Source organism: Pinus tabuliformis, chromosome 9 (genome assembly GCF_031772625.1).
Source record: "Pinus tabuliformis cultivar Carrire ecotype Pingquan chromosome 9, CPIR1, whole genome shotgun sequence".
NCBI lineage: Eukaryota > Viridiplantae > Streptophyta > Pinopsida > Pinales > Pinaceae > Pinus > Pinus tabuliformis.
The window spans coordinates 1,876,229,711-1,876,238,113 of record NC_142307.1 but is presented as its reverse complement, the minus strand read 5'-3'; positions in this window follow the sequence as shown (position 1 = coordinate 1,876,238,113).

Sequence of the window (8,403 nt, the reverse complement as noted above, 5' to 3'; positions counted from 1 at the left end):
TTACCAAAATATAAAATAGTGAGACTAATTAAAATATTTTAACTATGAATTTTTTTTTCAATTACTTTTTATGATATACACATGTTTTTTACAGTCAACGTATAATATATACATAGTTGACGTTAAAGTATTTTACATAACTCGCTGATCGAGGTGTTGGAATTTGGGACATTGGAGGAGGGGGAGCGCTCAACCCCAACACCCCACCACCTCCCATCACATTTGGCGGGGTGGTGGTGTGGCAAACTCACCCCTTGCAACACAGATGCAAACATCTATTATCACATTTTAATCATGATAGACTTTTCTCTGCTTAAGCACTCTCGGATGCGAGACTTTGCTCTTTGGATTTTATTTAATGCTCATCTTATACATTTGCTAAAAGTGAGTCATTTTGTTTATGTGACAGGAAGTGAGGGGCTTATATTTCGTAGCGAAGATTTAGGGTTCTGGCATGAACTGTAATTTACCTCTATGTTATAAATGATGGCTTATTTTCATGGCCATGGCTTGGCACACACCATAAGTTTTGTAGAATTACCTATAGAGTTCCATCTCATCTAGTTCATGCACTAGAAACTGAGCTACGACAAGGGGAAACTCTTTAGGAATATAGTGGAGGTGTCACTTGGGCCACTAACAACAACCATGGTGATATTCATTTTAAAATTGGGAGATGTTAGCCTTCAACAAACTCTCACAACTATGCAGGTTCAAGTTTGGTGGGGTGTTCAACATTGGCTAATTCTCTCTATCTCCACTTAAGATTTTAACAACTTCTTCACTGGTTTTTCCTTTATTTGGTGGGTGTTGGCTAATTCTCAGAGCTCAGTGGGAGTGATTTGTTGTTTGGATGTTCTTTCCTCTTGGTATTTGATGGACCACAAGGATTATTTTATCCATCCCCACTTAGAAGTTATTTTCTATTAGAATTTGTCACATATTTCTCTGGTGATTTATGTCTCCTTATTATTTAATTTTACTTTTTTTATCACATCCATAGGTTTTTAGATGTTCTGAGAGAGAATTCTACCCTAGCGCTTGGTTTTCCAGTGTAGTATTCCCTCACAACAAACCCATTGTCATCAACGGTCTAGGGAAGAGGGTCCCTAGGGTAAATGACATGCGCAAACCTAAGCTCAAGATGACATAACTATTCTAAACTATGCCACTCCTCCAGAAATTCAAGAGTAAATTTTCCAACTTGAAGCCTTGACCACAAATGATCAAAAAATATAATTTGACTCGTAAATTGAATCTAAGGTAGCCAATACGGATCCTGACCATAAACATTCCAAGAAAAGATGAAGCCAATAATTGAAATCCATTACCATTTATTGGCAAATGAAGACATTCTTGGGTAGGGTCCCAAAGGCGAATCATGAAGATCACACTGATATAATCTCTTATATGAATGAAAAAAAGTATGTGAAAAATTATCAACACTCATATCTTGCTAGTTTAGATGCATGGATTTCTTACCATGTAGGCCCAATTCTCAAGATTTGGGCATAGTTACTTCAACAAACTCTTCACGTTATGCTTAGCCACTTAGATTTTGTATTTTACGTTTTGTAGTCTAGTCTATGTTAATTGTCATAAAATTCATAGTGATACTTGTTATCATTTTGAATTAATTAAACTTTTTTGCATGGCCAACATATTTGGTTTCCCTTAAGGCACACTTTGACCATACATAGCATGAACAATGATATATTTTGTTGTTAAATGAAGACATTTTGAGGAAATATAATTTAAATTCACTATATGTGTGTGTGTGTGTGTATTGAGACATTTTATATATGAACTACACTACACACATTAAAATGATTCTTTTTGTTATTAATATATTTTTATGTATACATCAATATTACTTATTCTTGTATATTAAAATATTTTGATTGATGACCCTAATTCAAATTTTTTATTATTATGAATATTTTTAAATGTCACATATTAACTTCATATTAAGAATTGAATTAGTTACACATTTCCCTTTACTGTTCTTGTTAATGAGTATTTGATATTATTTATTTTATTTTTAAACTTTAGATTACCTTCTTTTTTTCTTTCTTTCATGGACAATGAATATTTTATTATATACAATATCAAAATACTTTATTTCAACATTTTCTTTCTATATATATTTTTATATGAAAATGATATTAACATAACTTAGTTAACATATATATTCAAATAATTTACTTAAATCCTGTATTGAAATATTTTTGAAAAGTATAAGGTTTAAACATCTTAATCACATTTTTTTTAACTTCTAATTACATTATATATTTTTAAAGTTGATATGAAAATCTATCACATCATGTGGACATCAAAATATTTTATTTATGATTGAGAGTGAGTAAAATACTTTTACCACATCATGTTGTAATATTAAATTAAAATCGAGTGACCATAGTGAAATTGTGATTATTGATATTTTATAATGATTTTGATTAGAGATAACCAAATATGCATATTTATATTCATTTTTTAATATAGCTTAAGCTTTTCTATTTATAGAATATTTGATTTTTATTTTAAGAGGAGAACTTGTTAACTCCATGTTAAACATGGAAATTTTAAACAAATTTATGACTACTATGATGAGTAGTCTCCTAAATAAATATTATAAAAATATGGATAAAGTGGTTTTGCAAACAATTCCTTTCCCTAATTGCATGGGTACAAGTCTCCAAATACATGTGATTAGTCGGTTTATAATAATTCTGAAATAGTTTTATTTGGTATAATACCAGGAGTTGATGTTTTGGAATTAGTGATTCTCTAAAAAACCATCATTCAACTAAAAATAAATTAAAATATATAGTTTACAAGGTGCAAAAAGGATAAGTCGTCATAACACCTGGAGCATTGGTGACGATGGGTGGATTCTTACAATTTAATTTTGGTTTCTTAGTTGGTGTGCCAATCGTGGTGACATGCGGTATATTTATTTCTCATTTGGTATGAGGAAAGGTGGTAGATGATTCTTGAGGGATGGAGAGGACCCTTGTCCTTCTATGATGCGTATCTTCATTATAATATGTGTTGGTTCTATTTTCTAAAATTTTTAGTGGTTGTCACCTTGTGGTGTCTCTCTGTTGAATGATGGCTACTTTGGTTTATGCTTTCGATGGTCGTTGAGGAGAATCCTAGTGTTTATTTCTGGGGGCAGTGACGATTTTTCATCTTAGTAAAGTCTCTCCAATTCTATGGGATTTTTCATGGGGTGAGCCTTTTGCTACTTTCTATTTCAAGTTGGCACTGTAGTCTCATTCTATTTCTATTTCTTCAGCAAAATCTGAATAAATAGAATTTAATTGAGTTTCTTTATGGTTGTAAGGAATTTTATGGGTTGTTAGCTTACCCTATTCTTTCATTGTGGTCAACTATGTTCATGTGGGTTATTCATTACATTTGTAGGGTCTATAATCCCTTTTTTTGTGGTATGTTCTTTCCTAGGTCGTTTGGTGGTAGGGATTTTGTGGAGAGGTGTTGTTAAAGTGAAATATATAGTGTTTTGTACATCCTCCTTATTTTTGTCTTTCTTAGGTGCACTACTCATATTTTGGTTGTCTTTGTGGTCTATGAGTCTTCAATGCGGGGAATTAGACAACATTTTGGGTACTGGTCCATGAGTTTGGCCTATTGGTTATGATATGTTGGGCTTTCAATCTTGTTTTGAAGGTTATCTACTTCCTTCATCTCATTGTTTCATTGAGCATGGGTTGATGACTTAACGTCATGTGCGTCTTTTTTCCTCTATCCTCACGCCTTCAAGACAAAGGATGAGTAGTCAGAAAGGTAGTTCGAGTAAGCATGGTTATAAAAGGGCATGGGCTTTTGATTCTCAATTTGTTGCTTTTGCCTTAGATGTTGTCCCTTTAGAAGCTCAATGTTAGAACCTTGTTTTAGAAAGTAAGGAAGACGGTCATCGACATTACTTTTCAAATTCTAGAATTGTTTTTTAGGAGAAGAAATGGCTACTTTCCCCTGGTAGGTTCTATCGACAAAGGTTTCGTTTCTGGAGCTCTATAGATATAAATCAACATCTCATGACTCCACTCTCACTTATCATTTGAGATAAATGGGTTAGCAACTATAATGTATTTTCTACTTTAGAGTATCTTAAGTGGTGCTCGATAATATGAGGTTCTAATGTAGATGCTCGCTTATCAAAAATGTAAAATTTATTTTTGAGTGATTATGATTTTGGTTATTTGAAAGACCTTTCAATACATGACAATTATTTGTCTACAATTGTTCCCCCTTTAGATTCTAAAGAGTAACTCTCTATTTATGTTTTGGCTATGATCTTTATTATGGGGATTATTTTTCTGTATGGGTATACCATGGTCTCTCACCAAGTCTCTTGGTTTTGCTTCTTTGGAATTCTATTTTGTTTGTATTGCCACTATGGTGCAAAGTTGAAATGTGTTTCTCCAATTTGGTATGGGCAATCCACGATCAGTCAACATGGATTCTGGTTTTTGCATCTTTGGATCTCTCTCTAGTTTGAGGTGATACTATGGTGCAGTGGTTGATATGTGATTCTTTTAATTTTGTGTGGGGAAACCATAATTATCTTCATATCTCTTGGGTTTTCCATTTCCGAATGCACTAGGTTTTACGTGGTTTAAATGTATTGGTTTATGTTGCTCTTTTGTTGAAGGACAATGTGCAGGTTCCTTTAGTTTGGAATGGTGGCCATCAACTACTATTGGGGTCTTGTTGGTTCTAGTTATTTTGTTGTTTCTTCTTCATGCAATTGTGAAATGTTAACCCTAGATTCTCTGTGCTCTGGATAATTAATTTATTTTACTTAATGGTAATGTATTTGATGTTTATTTCGTTTACTTCATTATGATATATAGACCTTAGGTTTTGGGATGTAACTTATTTCTTATCTCGTGTCTTGAGAAGAATTTTTTATAAGTGTATAAAGGTTCTATGTTTTTTTTGTTTTTATCTAGCAATTATGCTCAACAACCTTTATAATTTTTTTTATTTTGATCTAAAATATAATAACTTTATATTAAAAAAAAAACAAACTTAAAATTTTAGCTTTTTATTAAAAAATTATCATTATTATACAATTTTATAATAACTTTATAGTCACCCAAAAAAATATATATATATTGTTTAAATTATTGAACTTAAATTTATCATTATTATGCTATTTTAAATTTGTACTTTTGTCTTTACTAATAAACTCTAATTTTTTTATTTTACTAATTTTTAGATTTATCCTACCTCTCATTTTTCACTTTAGTAATTTTTTGGGATTTATGATAAAATGAGGAGAATCCCATCATTTAGATAATTTCAAATGTAAGTATATTGTTTAGATTATTGAACTTAAATTTATCATTATTATACTATTTTAAATTCTCACTTTTGTTCTAATAAACTCTTATTTTTTATTTTATTAATTTTTAGATTTATCCTATTTGTCATTTTTCATTTTAATAATTTTTTTGGGATTTGTGATAAAATGAGGAGAATCACATCATTTAGATATTTTCAAATGCAATGTTATACTTTTAACTTATTATTGAGCCTAAAATTTTATTTTGAAAATTATTTAAAAAATTTAAATTAATTACACATGCTTTTAAAATTTTAAAAACTATATGTTCTGTAGTTGTGAAAACTATATATTTTGTATTTATGAATGCTTTCTTTCCTTATTTTAACTGTATTAAATTCCATTACACATATTCAAATGTATTTATATTCTATTAATATATTTTAAAATATAAAACATAATATGTTATAAAATGCTTGGAATATAATAAATTAAAAAAAATATTTTTTAGGCACATTTTCCCATACATATATATATTTCCATTTATATATATTAAATTGAAAATTATTTATTTTTTAATTAAAATATTTAAAAATATTACAATTATAAAATAAATAATTAGAAATAAAGTTGTTTTTGACAGTTATAAGGGTTAATCTCGTATATACAATCGTTAATCTAGATAAACACATTATTCAACTGGGACACATTAATTACTTGAACTAACATAAAACCTACATGAAGTACTTAGGAAATGTAAAGTTCCAACACTCCATTCCTAGAATTTATTAATAATATTTGTTTAGGGTTTCAGGTAGAGGGAAAATAGTTGTTAGTTTTGATGTAGAATTTTCTACATCACTAACTTTTTCTTTATGGCTTAAGGCTCCAAGTATAGGGATAATAGTTGCTAATTTAGGTGCAGCATAAAGATAAGATTATAGAATGTGCAGAAGTTTCTTTTCTTTGATGGTTAAGAGTTTCAAGTTAATAGTTGTAGAGCTATTTTTTATCTATTACATTAATATTAGAATCAACATTTTGAATTATCTTCTGTGGTTCACTATTAGGATAGATCTATCTTGATGATGAACTACAAAGTATGGTTTGAAATGTTGATTCTAATAATATTAATGCCACAGATCTTGAAAATAACTCTACACATAATATAAATGCAGAAGCCTCAAATCAATAAGTATAATAGTTGTTAGTTTTATGTAGATTTCAGGTATAGCATAAAGATATGATTGTAGAATATGTAGGAGTTTCTTTGTTGAAAAAAATTTATCTCATTATGTATATAAGATAGAGTAATTATATTTTAATTTAGTAATGCTTTTGTTAAGTTAAATTATATGAATATTTTCTAATGAATGAAAATATTAAATTGATAATAGTACTCATTGTTTGTCTTTTATTACAATTTCTAATAATTCTAATAATAAAGAAAATACATTAATTTTATATTAGTATTTTTCCAATAATGTAGATTTCTCAAAACCTTTTATCTCTACTTTATCAATATTTTAAATCGGAAAAATAATTACAACTTACTAAAAATACAAATAGTATTTTTTATTTATTTATTTATTTTTATTTATTTATTTATTTATTTATTATTTTTATTTTTATTTCTTATTTCTTATTTTTTTTTTTTATTATATATATATATATATATATTTTCTTTCTGAATTGGTCTACTTTTATATTGATACAAAATATGCTTACAGCGAGACGAAGGTCTCGAGAGTTCTAGCCTATGAAACGACATACTAACAAAGAACAATTGACAAACTATCCCAAGGACTTACAAGAAGACTAGCTTTAGGACTTGGAATAACTGAATCCATAATGAAAGAATTAGTATCCAGACAGTGACCCAAATCTGACTCGTAAAGCACCTTATCCGAAACATTAACCAACAGACAGGGAATGTCGCCCACGCAGGGGAAACCGACCCTCAAAAAGATTTGAAGAAACATGATATTGGGCGCCACAAACATAGGATGACCTTGTAACCTAAGAGGATTGAACAACCACTTTTGACAATTGAATAAAACAAAAGACACGCAAACCTGTTTAGTCTTCATGCTGAGTTGGAGGCTTCTCTTCAATAATGCGGCAACCAAAATGATCTGGTTCTTCAGGCTCTGCGGATTGACCCTCTTTTCTTGCAATTTCTTCTGCTGCAAGAGCACTCGGGCGAGCTAGAGTGGGTGAATCCTAAATAGCACAGCCCCTAATATCCCGTCTCTATGCACTCACATTTGTTGACGGGAGCATTCCGGTTTTACATCCGCTGGTGCTAAGGAACTCCTGAGCCGACTGTCTCCGAACCCCCAACTTGCTCATTCAGCTCAACAGTGACCGAAACAATGAAGGAGGAATTCCCAAGTCTACAGGGGAGGCGGAAGCGAGCCCTATGCGTTCTGGAGTTCTAAGAGCTCACCTCTGACATTAACTGCCTCCTTCCTCTGCCACACTCTCTTTTGGTTGCCGGATAGCAATAAAAGCTGAAGTCTGAAGCCTCACACGAAGGGTCTGAGGTTGTTGATGATGCCTGGCGGAGGACCCAGCCACGAGAGCTACCTCTTCTGCAGCCTATTCTGGTGTGCTCTCTGGGCATGCTGAGATGAGCTAGGGAAGCAGAACAAACAGTCAAAGAGGGGAATGCGCAGTGGCTACAGAGGAGAATTCGAAACGGGTGAATTGGAGCATGAAAGCCTGGAAGAGTGTTAGCTCCTCGCACCAGAGCCAGACAGTGCCCTGACCTGTCTTTAGCACAAGAAGCTTTGACCTTGCTTTGCCAGCAAAAGCAGATGTGAAGAGCGAAAATGAGAACCATGCCGAGCATCGTTGCAGTTAGGTTATCAAATTTCCGCGCCTGAGAGAGCTTCATTAATGCAGTAATAAAGGTTATTGTGTGAACTATTAACTGCTGCATCCTGCAGCTCCATCTAGCTGCAGTGAGTGGCCACACGCCCTCCCGCCAAGCCATCCTCGTACTATATTCTAGATTCATCACCCGCATCCGGAGAAAGAAATCCTTTTGCACCAGAGAAGTGCACTCTTTTTTGAGGTGTTCATCATTT